The 16,107-nt window shown below is 36.0% G+C and overlaps 1 protein-coding gene across 3 annotated transcripts in view; it reads left to right on the plus strand.

Annotated features, from left to right (window-relative positions):
• The first annotated feature begins 7,295 nt into the window (after nucleotides 1–7,295).
• Nucleotides 7,296–16,107, plus strand: part of LOC5567724 (UPF0565 protein C2orf69 homolog) — a 106,134-nt gene continuing 97,322 nt past the window's right edge. The window contains exon 1 of one of the 3 annotated variants that reach the window (XM_021846572.1): nucleotides 7,296–7,547. The gene's annotated coding sequence lies outside the window, so the exon portion shown is untranslated. The remainder of the gene's footprint in view (nucleotides 7,548–16,107) is intronic. The other 2 variants (XR_002500814.1, XR_002500816.1) reach the window with 2 other exon arrangements.

A 16,107-nucleotide genomic window follows, 5' to 3' on the forward strand; every position in this document is an offset into this window, starting at 1 on the left:
TATGAATAACATAATAAATTTATTTCCAAAAATATTATTTCCTGAAGTGAGTGACATCTACTCACTTTCGCAAATTTCAGATCAAACGAAGTGAGTAAGTGTTACTCCCATATTGACATTTGACAATGTTACTCTAAAGTGAGTAACGATGGTGTTACTCACTTTTGAGTAGTTCCACTTTGTTCCGAAGTGAGTCGAAATCTACTCACTTGTGAGTAAATCTGAACGAGCGTGGGTGCTAACACGGGCCTGTCATTTTCATAGAAGAGCTGTCAAAGAGCTTCCGAATCAGCTGATTTGAAACGTCATGTGAAAAAGCCTATTCATGCTTATTCAAAAGTAATGTCATGATAGTACCTCTTATTCTGATTGAACATATACCGTACACCCCCGTTAATTTGAACGATACCTCATGCAAACCATCGGGGTTCATTTTTAATTTGAACATCTAGTCACCCTAGAAACGTGTTTCTGGTTACCTCTTTCACTGTTTTGTTTTGAGTATGCGTCCCGTTCCACAGCGTTCCATTCCACTTTACTCCGTTCCATGAGCTAAATGACGTTTGAACCATTTTTAATCTGAACGATGTGCAAATTAGCGGGGTACAAATTAAAAAGTGTTCAGATTAAATGTGGTCAAACCAACGGGGGTACCCGGTACACACTTAAATTATTTCACCGATCTCAGTAAAATTTTTCGCCGAGAACCCAACAGCTGAGAATTCGGTAATTTTCAACGCCGAATTTCGGTACTTATTTTACCGATATTTCGGCAATCCGAACGTTACCGAGATTCGGCAAACGATTACCGAGATCTCGGTAAAAGTTTGACCGAGAATCGTCAAATTATTACCGAGACATCAGTTGTTGGGTTCTCGGCGAAACAGTTTAAGTGTGTAGTATTCAAATACGCTTCATTTTACTTTTTCCAAAAAAAACTAAAATTAAATGCGTCCTTTTTCCATGTTTGTCCGAAAAGATTGGGGGTACAGAACAAAAGAAAACTAGTGAAATTCATTAAGTCTGCCTTGACTGTCGTTGGCAACCTAGTGTTTTCCTGCAGTTTGAAAAAACTTTGTGTTATATTTCGTGTATAGTATCTGTGCCTCCCTCCCAAGTTAAGCCCTGCAAACTTCTGCAAAAATCCCAAACAAAATATGCTCAAAACGGTTTTTTTTCTACAGCAACTTCCTTATCTGAGGTTTAAACCATTAGGGATGGTCACCCTTTGTCACGTTTTTTGTATGAGTCCTCCGAAATGTTGTAAGGCTTGTCGCGCTTGGCTTGACCCCCTCCCCCCCTCGGAGCGTGACTTAATTTGTGCTTGACCCCTTAGAAAGAATGTAGCATTCGTCATAAAGACAATTTTCTTCCGTTAGGTCAAGAAATCACGAAAATCAAGAACATCCATAAATCGTAATTGAAAAAATAATGAAACATCGTTCTTTTTTTCCTTGTTTTTTGCTCATTCGAAAGAAAACCTCGAAGAAAACTGCCTTTTTCGTTGCTGCAGGATTGCATTAGGATTCTAAAAAAAAACCTTAAAGGCTCAAACGCAATGATAGCGGTACGGCAGAGGAATGCGGACCCAGTTCGCCATCATGAACTGTGATATGTTTGTCGACTCCGTGTTGATTCACTTTCCTTTGTTGATAGCTCAGTATGGTGTGCTTCATGCTGGCGAACCGGTTCAGTTTTCCGTTGCCGTTCCGCTATCATTGCACAGTGGTCAAGGAATCAGTTTTATGCTGAAAGATGCATTTTTAGCCGTAGAATGAAATATTAGACGAAAACGGTCTTCCACAAAGTTGTTTGGATTAGGAAGGCCGTTTGTTTGGTGTTATAGGCAAATTTAATGCACCACCAGCATAGAGGTCGCTAGGTAAGAAGGAGAGAAATGTCATTGAAAATGTTTGTTTACGTCCAAAATTCAATTTTTCAACCCAAAAATTAGCTCATAATCAATTAATTATTAAACTATTTTCCATTGGCATAATCATTTTGACCCTTTATTCTTGCGATACGCATGATTTCACAACAAATTTATCCACAAACAAAGAATCCGGAAGTTTATAACCTATGTAGCCAAACACCAATTTTCCAATTTTACCCCAGAAATCGTACATGAGCACTGACCGGATCTGTAGATTTTAGAAGGAAAAAAAGTTTATCATGTTTTTCAATGCTCTCTGATCGTCTACAACATAACTATTCCGAGAAAAAGTGTAATATGTGTGATCCTTCCTATGCTGCACACGGTGCATTCTTTTATGACGGTTCTCCTACTAGCCACCAGATGTCGAAGTGATCGTTCAGCTTTGAAAATATTAGCCTATTGAAAATTACTTTCTCATTTGTAGAAATTATATTATACATGCTTCGGCAAAGTTGTAGACCATTCAATTTGAAGCAATTTTACCAAAAAATGTTTTTTTTTATCTCTTAAATTGGGTCCTAAAATGTTTAATGAAATCTTGTTTTTATTCAATGACACGAAAGACCATGTTACTGCAACTATTTTAGCAATTTTTCACGCTCAAATAACGGCTACATAATATTTAAACTTTAATTTAAAAATTGGTTCCATAAATAAACCTTGACACTTTTGTTCATGTTTGACGTTCGCTTAATCGACAAAAACACCACAGAGCTTATAGTTTTAACACTGGGGTTATTCCTATCTGACATTTCGGAAGGGACACGGAAAGCAAAATACACCCAAAATTTGAGTTTAAGCCAAAGAGTGTGACAAAATCTAATAAAAAAATTTTGGACTTCAACAAAAGAAAAACATTAAAAAATTTAGTAAACATGTAAGCGTTTGGCTCTAAAATTGGGACAGGCCTTTAGGACCCTATTGACCGATTTAGAGCTTTTTTCCTACGGTGACATAGGGTGGTTCGAGCAAAACTGGTTTTCTGGCTCTAGCGTTTTTAATTTCTAATATCTCATCAAAGTAGTCTATGAATCAATTTTGAGAGCTTAGAAAAATGCGTAATTTGGTGAGTGAAGAAACTCGCTATCTCCTTCCGTTTGGGAATTATTGTTGTTTTTCTCTCAAAAACATGCCTAATTTGATTGAGAATATCTCTGATTGGGGCAAACATAAAAAATATCTTTTGATGGCATTTAAAAGGCATAACAAAATTGTCCACGACGACTTTTAGAACTTAACAAAACGCAAATTTTCATGCAAAAAGATTGTTGATATCTGTTTTATATCAAAAGTTATTAAAGTTTTTGCGTTAAAAAATATTTGTTTTTCAAGTCATTTTATTAGAGTTCCAAAAATAACACATCTGTAATTTTTTGATATAACATACAATTTTGTTGCTTGAAATTGAATGGTCTACAACTTTGCCGAAGCATTTATAATAAAATTTCTACACATGAAAAAGTTAGTTACACCAGGCTCAAAATGCATCCTTCCGCGTAAAACTGATTCCTGGACCACTGTGCATTGTCTTTGAGGCCTAATAAATGAGTTTTCATTGTAATGTAATAAGTTTGAACTTACTTTTCAGTACCAACGTGTGCGGAACATTTTTCCAAATTTCTTCATAGTTATTTCCATATCACCCTACATTGTCTTTGGGCCTCCTTTAAATCACCACCGAAGAAGCTGAAAATTTCACAGGACACTATTTTTATCGTACACTCAGGCAAAACTACTATGAATACTCATTATTTTCCCTTATGTTTATTAGCCACAAGAAATCGGTAAGTATTTCATTGATTCACCTTATGAATTGATCTGAATCAGGTCAATGTGGTGTCTAACTTGTTTCATAAAACAGCATTATGAACTTTGATATGATAATTTAAGAATGTCTACTATCAGCAATATAAACTACATTACTTTTCATGAAACAAATTATTACTTCACTATACGTTTTTCATATCTCATGCACATTACATTTCATTCTGAATATTTACAGAATTTGTAATGGGTTCGTCTACTTAATATTAGGATTATCTAACGTGTGGAAATCAATTTTCCACTTACTTTGTCGTGCTGCTTCTTGATTTACAATAATAGCAAAGTACTATTGCATATCGATTTGTGACACGACGAAGAATGAAAATCCGATTTTCACACGTTGGTCAAGCCATTTTCTAAAGCAAAACAGATTAATGAAATATTCAATAGAATTGAACCATTGTTCTCCGTTTATTAATCCATATTTCCGTCATTTTTTATTATATTTTTCATTTCATTTTTTCCTATCTCCACAATAGGGTCCTAAAGCCCTGTCCCAATTTTAGTGCCAAACGCTTAAGTTTAGGCCAAAAACACATGTTTACTCAATTTTCTAATGTTTTCCGTTGGTTTAAGCCCAAAAAACATTTTTTTTAGATTTTGTCACATCCTTTGGCTTAAACTCAAAGTTTGGGTGTATTTTGTTATCCGTGTCCCTTACGAAATGTCAGATAGGAACAATCCCTGTGGTCGAACTAAAACCCCTGTGGTGTTTTTGTCGACTAAGCGAACGTCAAACATGATCAAAAGTGTCAATTTTTAAATTAAAGTTTAAACATTATATAGCTATTATTTGAGCGGGGAAAATTGCTAAAGTAGTTACAGTAACATGCTTTTTCGTGTTATTAAATAAAAACAAGATTTCATTAAAAATTTAAGGACCCAATTGTTCATTGTCGTACTTCCTTCTGAAGACTTCTAAAGAAGCTGCCGCATTATGTGGGATATAAACGATGGTGATGATTTTGTTCCGATCTCACTCAGTTCTAGCGAAATTATATCTGAAAGTTTAATTCCGTATTATTTTCAAATTAGTCGAATAATTAGCAACTTATTACCTTTCAAAGTATCCGAACAAATTGATGGTGCTTCCGTAAATAAATCCGCAATCAGCGTCCAATACAATGCTTCCAATTACAAATTTTCATAATGGCAACCTTATGTGTTTTTCACACTACTCATCGCTATGTGAATCATAAGGAAGCTTAATGAAATTGGTATACGGTAATTAAGTATAATAGGGGTATTCACTTATCGGCGTAAATTATCGCGTATATCGAGATAAACTGTGTATCTCAAATATTTCACAAATTTGTATAAACTGTGTAAAAAACATTTCAATGTGTTGAGATTCCACAGTCGATCAATCCAAGAATGCGTCGGTCGTTATAACAACGATCATCAAATTTGTTATTTATAAACAAACAAAACATCAATTTCAGAAACGAGTCGAACAAAAAACTTGCGAATAAAATTGATTTAAAATAAATACTGATTTCGCATGAACGTCTCAGTGCTCAGACACTAAAGGAAAACGATTGATGGTTGATTTCAAAGAGCTTTAAAGAAAACGATTGAAGGGATGTTATGTATGCGACTGATGAAGGTGGTAGAACGTGTCAGAAGTACTGCTCTCTCCGGGTACTGTTCGTCCTTTTCAAATAAGTTTATGTTACGAGATTTAAACGCAACGTGCATCGGTTTTTGTCATTCGTCATCACATTAGGTTTTAGGCAGTAAAGGCATTAGATTTGACTATTTTATTTTTAGGACCATATGATTTTTTATTCCATTGCAGAGTAGTGTTTGATCCTTGTTGCTTGCTCCTGTGGGGGCGGGCGATGAGGGCAGCAGTAGCAACTACGAATTGTATGGTGATCTATGCTTATGCTTATGCATATGATTTTTATTCCATTGCAAAACACTGGGATGACTTTTATGATCGTGAAAAACTACCCGAACAAAGATCCAGACACGGTCTCAACAATCAAAATGTCCAAAGCAATCAAAAGGACAGACAGATCAAACTGTGTAATATGAGTAAGGTAAGAGAGCAGATTGTTGCTCTTTGGAGACGATCTGGAAAAGATTTCGGGAACCATGAAGAAATCATTGGGCCTCGTCACTAAACTGAAATCTCGACTGACACAAATCGTACAAAACATTGCGAACATTGTGATTAACTTTTGAGTAGCCTGACATTTTTGTTGGGTAGCCCGGATAAAAACGTATCATTCAGTGAATGGAATAAACCATTAATGTACAATATAACGTATTGGATACAATACAGCGTATTGTAATTGAATGTCGAAGCAATATTATTCTTGTTTGGATATACAATTCAAAAACAATATAATATATTGTAACAGAACATTGTATTGTTTTTAATTGGTTTTATACCTTACAATTTTGGTCAAATTCCTATTTTCGCGTAAAACAACTGTAGCTTTTTTCTATGTAGCTTTGCTGAAAGAAATAAACAAAACAAGTTCAGAAAGCAAGAAATGTTGGGTGAAAAATATTCAAAAAGTAAAAATAAGTAGTTTTTTAGAAGTCACTTGACATTAGCTGTAACGACGTATGCAACCATGATACAGTTCGTTGAATTGTTTTTGTATTGTACAACAATACAAAAATTGCGAATCAAGACATTACATGAACATTATATCGTATTGTATTTTCAAAATGTTTGTATGAGAAAATATCTATATTTGTATTGTTACGATACTTAACCACCCATACATTATATTGCAAAAATCTCATATACCATACAGTGAACTGTTCGAAACAATATATTGTACTGTAATTGTGTTGTCATTTTACATATACTGTATTGTATTTCCAATATATTGAATGGTACTGTTACAATACGTTATATAGTTTTTGTATTGTATTTTTTATCCGGGAGGTTACTAGATTGTTGTTTCTTACTTTTCAACCTATAGAGACAGAATAGGAATATTTCATTTGAAATATTTCTTCAGGGTTATCTCAGTTTACGCAAACTTAAGTGAATACCCCTAATATGCTTCGCAATTATGGTTTTCATCGAACTAATATGAAATCCAAAATAGCCTTATGAAACATGATATCACTAAGGGAATCACTAATGACGGCTATGGAAATCATAAGGCGCGCAATGAAATATGTTAAGGTTCATTATATTCAACTATTTTCTCAATTATGATTATCATTCAAACGGTATGAAATCCATTCTAGCCTTATGAATTCGAGTTTTATAGATATTTTAATGCTTCATAAGGGAAAATTTATGAAATTCGTTAATTAATTTGCCTGAGTGTAAGGTTGGGAGGTGGGATTTTCATTGTATTTTAAATTTGAACATTTTGATGACATATTTTTACCAGTGCCAATTTTTACGTTGCTTCATCGCTTTCGCCCTTTCACAATGTTGACTCCACTGCTGTCAAAATTTGCCACCTGGGGGGGTTGTCCTATCTCACTCTCGCAACAGGACGGTGCTCGCTTATCTCGCTCTCGCTACCGTTGTGTACAGACACCCGCATCACAGATTGGATGCGCAACATCAAACACAACATCGAAAGAGGCTGAAAAATCGCTGTCGCGACGAATATTTTGTTGATACTTCGGTCGAGGGAAATTTGTGCGGTTGAATTTCGGGTCGTAATTTGGTGTTTTTCTGACGAAAATGTATGTTTTCCGTAACGTGAAGTGAGTGCAAACAGAAATTGGTGCGCATTTGGCAGTCTATCGTCGGGAAAGTGATTTAAATTGGATAACAATTTGCGGATTCCCATCGGCGCTTGTAAGTAGAGAAAAATCATCGCTTCTTTTTGTTTTCGTGTTTGTGAAGGAGGAGGAAATTCTAACCTCGAAAAGCGTTCAAAGCCATCTTTGTTGTGTGTTTGTTGTGGCGCCCTCCGCCACTATTTTCATTGCGGAAGAAAGCGAAAAGCAAAAAAGCCAAAACAAAATAAGAAACGACGAAGTTGTTTGTAAATAATCACTATAATAGCTTCTAAAACCTGTAATGGAGAATAGCGAATATCGTTCGTTGTCGCATCAATTTGCGGGAGCCCTGGGTCAAGGACGTGTTTATGAGTGTGGAGTCCCAGTAATGGCCTGGACGGAGCAGTTTGTGGAGGATGCGGGTGGTATGGAAGAACGGATGCAAATAAGTGTTGCGATTGGACCACCGCAACGATTGATGGAAGCAGTATTTACTCGCCGGTAACGTCGAGCCGCGCAAGATCTTGTGATCCGTTATGGATAGACGGCAGTGTGGCCAGACAAGGAGGAGCTCAAGAATCGACTCGATTTATCATACGCTTCTCTCTGCTCGAGGAAAAGTTGAAAACGAAAATTTGGCTCTCATACTCATCTAGAAAGTTTGTGTCATCGATCCTGGAAAAGAATGAACAATTCTCGTTTGCTAGCTGATGTTTAAGCACTTGAATCGTGTCCCGGTACATCATTGATTCCACTCTGCATCAACAATTTGCCTTATTTAGCGAAGCAAAGTCATGCTGAAGTCTGGGTTAGATTTCCGGTAGATTCAGAATATTTTCGCTTTATAAATTTCCTTGACTTCCCTGGGCATAGAATATCACCGCACCAGTTAAACGTTGCCATATCTTAATGGTCACCACAAGGTGTAATCAATCTAAAAGAGTTTAAGTTCCAGATGTAACTATCACGAAGATGCTTGAGCTCAACTAGAGAGTTTCTGTACTTACACTGACCTAATGAACGCTGTCCGGCGAGCTATCACTTGAATATCGGTCAGGTTCAGAATGATATCTGTCGTTTCTGTAGCAACAAACTTTTAGACGGGGCCTTAGAACCAAGTAAAATTCGGATTGGAAATCCAAGTAAGATTGTGGGTTTTATCAACTCTATTTTGCCTGACTGGGAAAGGACGCGTCAAAGAGCTTAAGCGGTTCAGTTGATTCAATGATGCTAATAGTTCAGCTTAAAATTTCCAGTAAGAGAAAATAAGCTATGGTTGGAAGTGATTCTAGAACACTAAGCTGAAAAGTAGGCTAAATACAGGTGAGCACGTAACGCCAAGAAGAAAAGTCAACAGTCTGCCAAGGTTCCTTAAAAAAAAGTTCATACAGTTCAGTTATATTTTACCCGAAACTCGGCATCACCATGAGCCGAGATCCAACGTTTATTGTCGACGTTTTCACGTTAGAAATGGGTTGTCGCCGAACTTGAGTGTTTCTTAGAATCTATGCGAGATACCTAACTTCGGATCCGGATGCGGTTTAATGCGCTCTACTTCTAAAGTATGGTACCTTGCATGGACACCAAGAAAAATCATTTTTCGGTGAATTGTCATTTCTAACGATTGGCCAAACATACATTATTTTCACCGAATGTCTAAGATACTGGTATATTTGTTTATCTCTGAGTATTGCAGAGATTACAGATTACATGTATAAAAAGTGCAGTGTTGTCTTTAAATCAGTGCTTAATATCGAGTATAATTTGTTTGATTTGTCGCATCCAAAACAGGAACTTCGATCAAGTATCTTAACTCAGATCAACGAAACATCATGGCAAGCATTTGAAACGACAGCCTTCTTCTTCTTGGTATTAAGTTTTCACTGGGACAGATCCTGCTTCTCAGCTTAGTGCTCAATGAGCACTCCCACAGTTATTAACTAAGAGCTTTCTTGGCCAAAGTTGCCATTTTCGCATTCGTATATCGTGTGGCAGGTACGATGATACTGTATACCTAGGGAAGTCAAGGAAATTTCCATTACTTAAACGGCAACGCGGATCTACTCAAATCTGAGTTGTTTCAACGCAAAACCGTAGTTGAGCCCAATAACCCAAATTTGGCTAAATTTCCAAGGCCTTCATTAGGTACTTTGCCTTTCAAGCCATAAGAAAAATTTACTTAAGTTTGGTTTGATTCAACGCAAAATTGAGTTCATTCAACCCAAGCTTGAGAATAATGCATTTACCCCAATTTGGCTTATTGGGCCAAACTGCCCCCATTAGGTAGATGCAGCTCTCTTGGTTTATGACAACATTGGTGGGGAAGAGAGAGAATACCGAGAGATTTTGGGTTGGGAGAAAAATCGATATACTTATTTTTGGGTAAAGTCAACAAAAAAAAAAATAGGTAATCTGTTTTTTCCGTGTACAGATCCTGGACCGGGAATCAAACTCAAACTCCTCCAGCATGGCTTTGCGTTGTAGCTGCGGACCCTAACTAATCACCTAAGGAAGGCCGACAGCCTTATTCACTTCATAATGAACGACCGAAGTCGAGTTATACATTGAAGACTGATCTCAGAATAAAAACTTGATAACTTATACCGCTTGTTGAAGAACAAACTCCTAATTTTGATAACTATGGTCTCTTGGACCAACTCAAGAGACGTTCTGCATATTGCCCAACGCTTGTTTCGTGCCACGGACATCCTATATTTTGTTTCAAAATCGAAGAAACTGTTGGTTTGAAACTAAATATATTATTTATTATGTAATATTTTGGAATTCTCACTATCTATAAAGTTGCGGTTTTCCGAATTTGGTGGTGTGCATATATATTTGGCCATATCATAGGCTCTAGCTCATGATCCCGATCTCATAGAAAGTTCGTGTCGTCAGCAAAGTTGCTCAGAAACTTCAATGGAATTTTAGACAGCAGTTTTTTGATTAGCAACTTTGTCGCTTCACAACAGGAACTGAAGCTTCACCCAGAAAAATTGGACTAGCTGACTCAGTGCCGATGAAGTCATACGTTATTTCATTGCGAGTTCGCTCATCAGCCGTTTCATTTCCAGCGATGAAAGAATGGCTAGGTACCCATACAAGGGTTACAGAGTTGACTGAATTCAGTTCCTCAATTTGAGTTCGACATGCGATACCAAACAAGCCTCGACCTTAAGTTAGCCGAAGCAAGATCTTTCATAAAAACCTGACTATCTGAACAGAAGTATATGTCTTTATCAGTGGCGCGGGAAGTGGGTAGGACAGGTAGGACAGTCAAAGGATTGTGCTACCCAAGGTTCAATAAAAAAAACAAAATCATCAAAAATTTTGAATTTGTGTGAAGAACGATTGAGAATATCAATAGGAAACTAACTGTAAGAATTGTTACATGAAACTTTTTTAACCGTTAGAAAAACAAATGAAAAAATCCTTCATGACATGTTGGAATGAATAAATGGACGGTTTCTTAAGAATATCTACGGACAACCCTGTAAATTTTCTGGGACAAATTGCCATGAGCGTTCCAGAGTAGTTTGTTGAAGAATCTCTGGATGAAGTAATGGATTGATCTAAGACCAGTCCCATCGTTTTATACACAGCACGAGTGTGATGGTGCCAGTGATTTCTGAAAGTGCGATCACTCTTGATGTTTTCTATCAAATTATTGCTGAATCTCTTGACGATTTTTAAGACAATTCCTATAGAACTTCCACAGTTAGTTGTGAAAAATGATTTGATGAAATTCCCACTTATATTTGTGGCATTATTCATAAGAACATTCAGAGCAGATTATAACGATTGTCTGAAAGTTTTTTTTTTCACGATTGTTGGATAAGTTCCAGAGAAATATTTGATAGAGTTTCTGCGCGATGGAACATTTTCAAGAACTTTCAGTTTCTTCTGAAAATTTTTGCATTCTATTCTATTCTAGAGAGTTCTCTACCAATTTTCCCAGAAATTCTTTCAGAGATTTTTCAAAGGATGCTAAGACAAATTTCTCCAGAATTTGCTCCAGGAAATCCTTGAGAACTCCAAAGCTATTACCTCCAGTAATTTCCTCATGTATTCATGATTTTCTTTCAAAAAATTGCCAAAACTATCTTTTTGCCAGATTTTTCATTAATCTTTCAACTGATTTCTCCAGTTGTTACTCCAGAAGATGTTCCTAAGATTTCTACGGAATTTCACCCGAGGAAATCCTCAAAAGTTTATTTCAAATATTCCCCGCAGGTTCATGTAAATTCCACCAAGAATTCATCCATGATTCCTCCCAGAAATCCAAAATTTTTCAAGAGGTTCTTCGAAAAATCTATTGTTTTTTAGTCATTTCTCCGGCATTTCATCCAAATATTACTCCTGCAGTTTTTCAAAACATTTTTTAAAAATTTTCGCGAAAAATTCCCTTGCGATTTCATAAGGTTATTCAATATTTCACATCAGCCAATACTCCAACAAGTCCCCCAATAGTTTCTCCGATCAGGATTCAGGATTCTTTAAAAGTGCTCATGGATTTATTTTTCAGAAAATTTTTCTTGGCCTTTCCCTGGACACATTCCTTGAAGAAAAAAAACTTTTAAGGCTTACTTGAAAAAATCTCAAAGTGTTACAGGAGGAATTTCTGCAGAAACCTAAGAAGAAATCTGTGGAGCAATTGCTGAAGGTATTTTTGGAAAATAAATCTCTAGTTGCAATCTAACATAAATTCCAAAAGACAATTTCACAGGTAATCCCTAAAAACTCTTGTCGGCATTTCTGGAGAATTTATTGATAGAATTCAAGATGTTTTGACCGAAAATCTTGCAGGATGTCCCAAGGAAATATATGGATAAGGGGGTTTGGAAGCAAAGCGGTGTCAGTAAAAAAAAAACTAGTTTTGAGAAGATCTGCTTTGAATATTCAACAAGTTTTAATTCTATACTAATTGAATGAAAGTCAAAAAAACACAAGCCAGTCTTCTATGAACTATGTTATTTCTTCTGTTGAGCGAGAAAACCAACTGAAAATATCGTTTAAACGCTTTGAACCAGTAAAAGTTCCTTAACTCAAAATGGCACACTCCATTGCATTTGAGGGTTCACATTTTTGTTAGCTTCACCGTGCACAAAATATTTACCAACGTTTGTCCTACCCATGGTTTCGAACGTGGACGTGCCTCTGGTCTTTATCCATTACGTGCTAACTACACTCTACGCATAAAATTGATGATGAACTAGCCATATGTGCTAAAAATCAACCCAATAAGGAAAAAGCCATTAGAGCAAATATTTCCGCCTGTAAAACGGTGCAGTGTCTTCCAATTGGGTGAAACTGATTCAGCCTTAGTTCACGAGAACATGCACCAGCACCAGCTCTACACCCTGAAAAAAATTTAAACTAATTAAATTAAAAAACTCACTAAAATTAAATTCGCCTGATTGACCCTAGACTTCGTTTAAGTGCCGACTAGATTGGCCTAGTATAACTTTGATTAAAACATTATCATTATAGACAAGTTCAGTTTGATCGAAACTACCCATAGCTCGAGACTATATACTGTATTTTGTTTATTGAAAGATTTAAGCATATTAAAAAAAATGTTTTAGGCGATTTTTTTATTTAGTTGATATGAAGTAACATTGATCACCTATATAAATAACGTTCGGTAACACTGAAAATGTCGTTACTTACTTAAATAATGGCCCCTGAAGCCGAATTTGAAGACCAAACGCTTACAAGTCATTTACTTTTTGAGTTATTTTAAAATTAAAAACACCTCGAACCGCAGAATACGCCTAAAGGTAGGCAATTTCCTAAGGGAATTTTACATTCCTAACAGTAATTCAGTAATGTTGCCTAATTGAGCATACTTATGGAAGTTTTGACAACGAAATCGTTTTCGGCGAAGCTATTTTTAGTAAGAGCCGCATTTTCCTTGCTCATATCGTTTGCAGAACTTCTGTGAGACATGAATCTTCGGTAGTGTCATCCTTAACAATTAAAATCATTATTTCGAAAAGTTGACAAATTCACGCATAAGGTAAACGCAATTTTCACAAAAATATTAACTTTTATTAGCTTATGAATATAAGAAAGAGAAGCACCATTCATGATTTGAAAATGTTTCATCAATAAATGATAATACGAACTTTTCATAAGGTGAGTCATTCCGATCAATGTTACCCCGCTGATCAATGTTACCCCGGATTACGGTAATAAAATAGTGTGAACTTAGGCGTTGCGCTCTAGTACAACATATACAATCGATCCTCGCTCAAGTGATGTCCAATGGCGAAATGAGCTACCAATTCGAATATAAGTAAATTGAGAATAAAAAAGGAGCTTTGAAATACAAACTTAGGTCAATGTTCAGCGCTATGCATTGGGATGAACAAAAGATAACACCACTTATTAAACGTTTCCAATATTCTACCAAACAAATGTATTTGTATAAAGGGATATTCAGAAGACAAACTAACGTTTTATTTGCTTCGCACTTCAGCTATTTCAACATGTTTAACATTAACATGATTAAGAGCTCAATAAGTATTTTATAGAGTACTTATTCAGTTGCGGTATACACTCAAAATAATCCAAACGTCATTGTTACGTGAAAACATACGTGATTTTTTTCCATCGCTTTTTTTGCGTAGCTCTCACGTGAATCATAGGTAGCCCAGAATGAACGCATGAACTTTTGAACTTCGTCCATTCCACCGTAAGAGCAACGTGGATTTTCCGGTAGCCTTTACAAAGCGTTTCAATAGGACCTAGATGGTTTTGCATTAAATTTAACTGTAATAAAGACCAAAGGGGCCCAGATAGCCGTAGCGGTAAACGCGCAGCTATTCAGCATGACCAAGCTGAGGGTCGTGGGTTCGAATCCCACCGGTCGAGGATCTTCTCGGGTTGAAAATTTTCTCGACTTCCCAGGGCATAGAGTATCTTCGTACCTGCCACACGATATACACATGCAAAAATGGTCATTGGCATAGTAAGCTCTCAGTTAATAACTGTGGAAGTGCTCATAAGAACACTAAGCTGAGAAGCAGGCTGTGTCCCAGTGGGGACGTAACGCCAGAAAGAAGAAAGACCAATCTTATTTCTAAAAGGCTTTGGAAGAAAACTAATTCCCAATTCTAAAATGTAAACAAACTTAAAAGATTGTGATATATTTATTGTCAATCTGAGCATTTTGAATCCTGTTTCGCCAATGTTGTGAGTTTCTTGTAGTCTTGTTGTAGCCTTCGTGTGCTAAGTATGAAGTAATGCAGGGATTCTTCGGTATTCAAAGCATATTTACCTTGAAATCAATCTTACACAGGGTTTAAATCAGCAGCAGCTTCTGAAGTTCTTCTAAAATCAAGCGGGCGCCATCTTAGTATTTGAGTTCAACACCGAATGTACGTACAATATGCAGATGTCAAAATGAACCTCGGCACCTACGTAAATTTCACGTAAGTGCGATAGGTAACCTCAGTAAAAATTATCGAGTCACTATTTGGTGGTTATGAGTGGTGTAGTGATCTTTATTTGAGTCAGGTGAAGTGGAGGTAAAATGAATTTGGAATGATCTACGTGATTTTTCACGTAGCAATGATGGATTTTTTTGAGTGTATTATTGGAACAGTTGATCCAAAAGAGGCCCAAGTAGCGATTAATAAACACATTGTTCAGCAATAAACGAACCTTGCAAAAGATGTCACTCTAGCTATTTTTTCGGAAAATGGACAAAATATCCGAGACTTGTGTTGAGTTCCAAATGTTTGTCAAAGTTCAAATTACTAAATAAAATAGTTATCAGATACAATCATAACTTTTTAAAAAGCCGATTAGAAAATAAACATGCTCAGCCTCCAGATGTATATGATTATTTTGAAAAACAAAAATAAATATTTTAACTATGTATTCCAAGTAGGAGTGAAGTTCTTACAAACAAAACGTGATATTGACTTGTATGACATAAGAGATAAAATATCTGGAGACAATATCAAAATTTTGTTGATGGAACTTCTGAACCATAGCAAAATTCGTATTGGTCAAATGTTACGAAATCTAAATATGACATGTCAATGTAGTTCTAGAATTTAATTTTAGATATCATTTCCAGCTCTTTTATCTCTTATAGCTATCAAGTTAATATAACTTTTAGATATCCATACTATAATTTACTAACGCTATGCTTTATTCGCCTGCTCGGGATGTTGTTCCGTACAAGAAAACTGGAAATTTCTTTGACATAATTGATAAAGGAAATTTCTATAGCGAGCTACGTTTGAAATAACATTTCTTCTGAACTGAATACTGCGATCTAAGAAAAATGATTTACTTGGACATTTCTGAAAAAAAATCCCACGCATCAAGATTTTTGATTACTTATCTTGTCATAGTCTTCAGAACCCTTCCAATTATTTTAATATATTCATATACACAATCAATCTGTTCGGTAAAAAATAACGCTACCATGTGTTAATTAGACATTGTCGAGTAGAAGCTCAAACATGATCAATATTCATCCTAGAGAGGTTTATATTTTGCACTAGACGGAATATTCATCAATTCTAGAATGGCGCAGATGGCAATGCATACTGCTGATGATTGGAAGGCCTCGAGTTCGAATCCAGTATTCAGGCGATTTTTTAATGTGATTGTTATAT

This window comes from Aedes aegypti, chromosome 1 (genome assembly GCF_002204515.2).
Source record: "Aedes aegypti strain LVP_AGWG chromosome 1, AaegL5.0 Primary Assembly, whole genome shotgun sequence".
Classification (NCBI taxonomy): domain Eukaryota; kingdom Metazoa; phylum Arthropoda; class Insecta; order Diptera; family Culicidae; genus Aedes; species Aedes aegypti.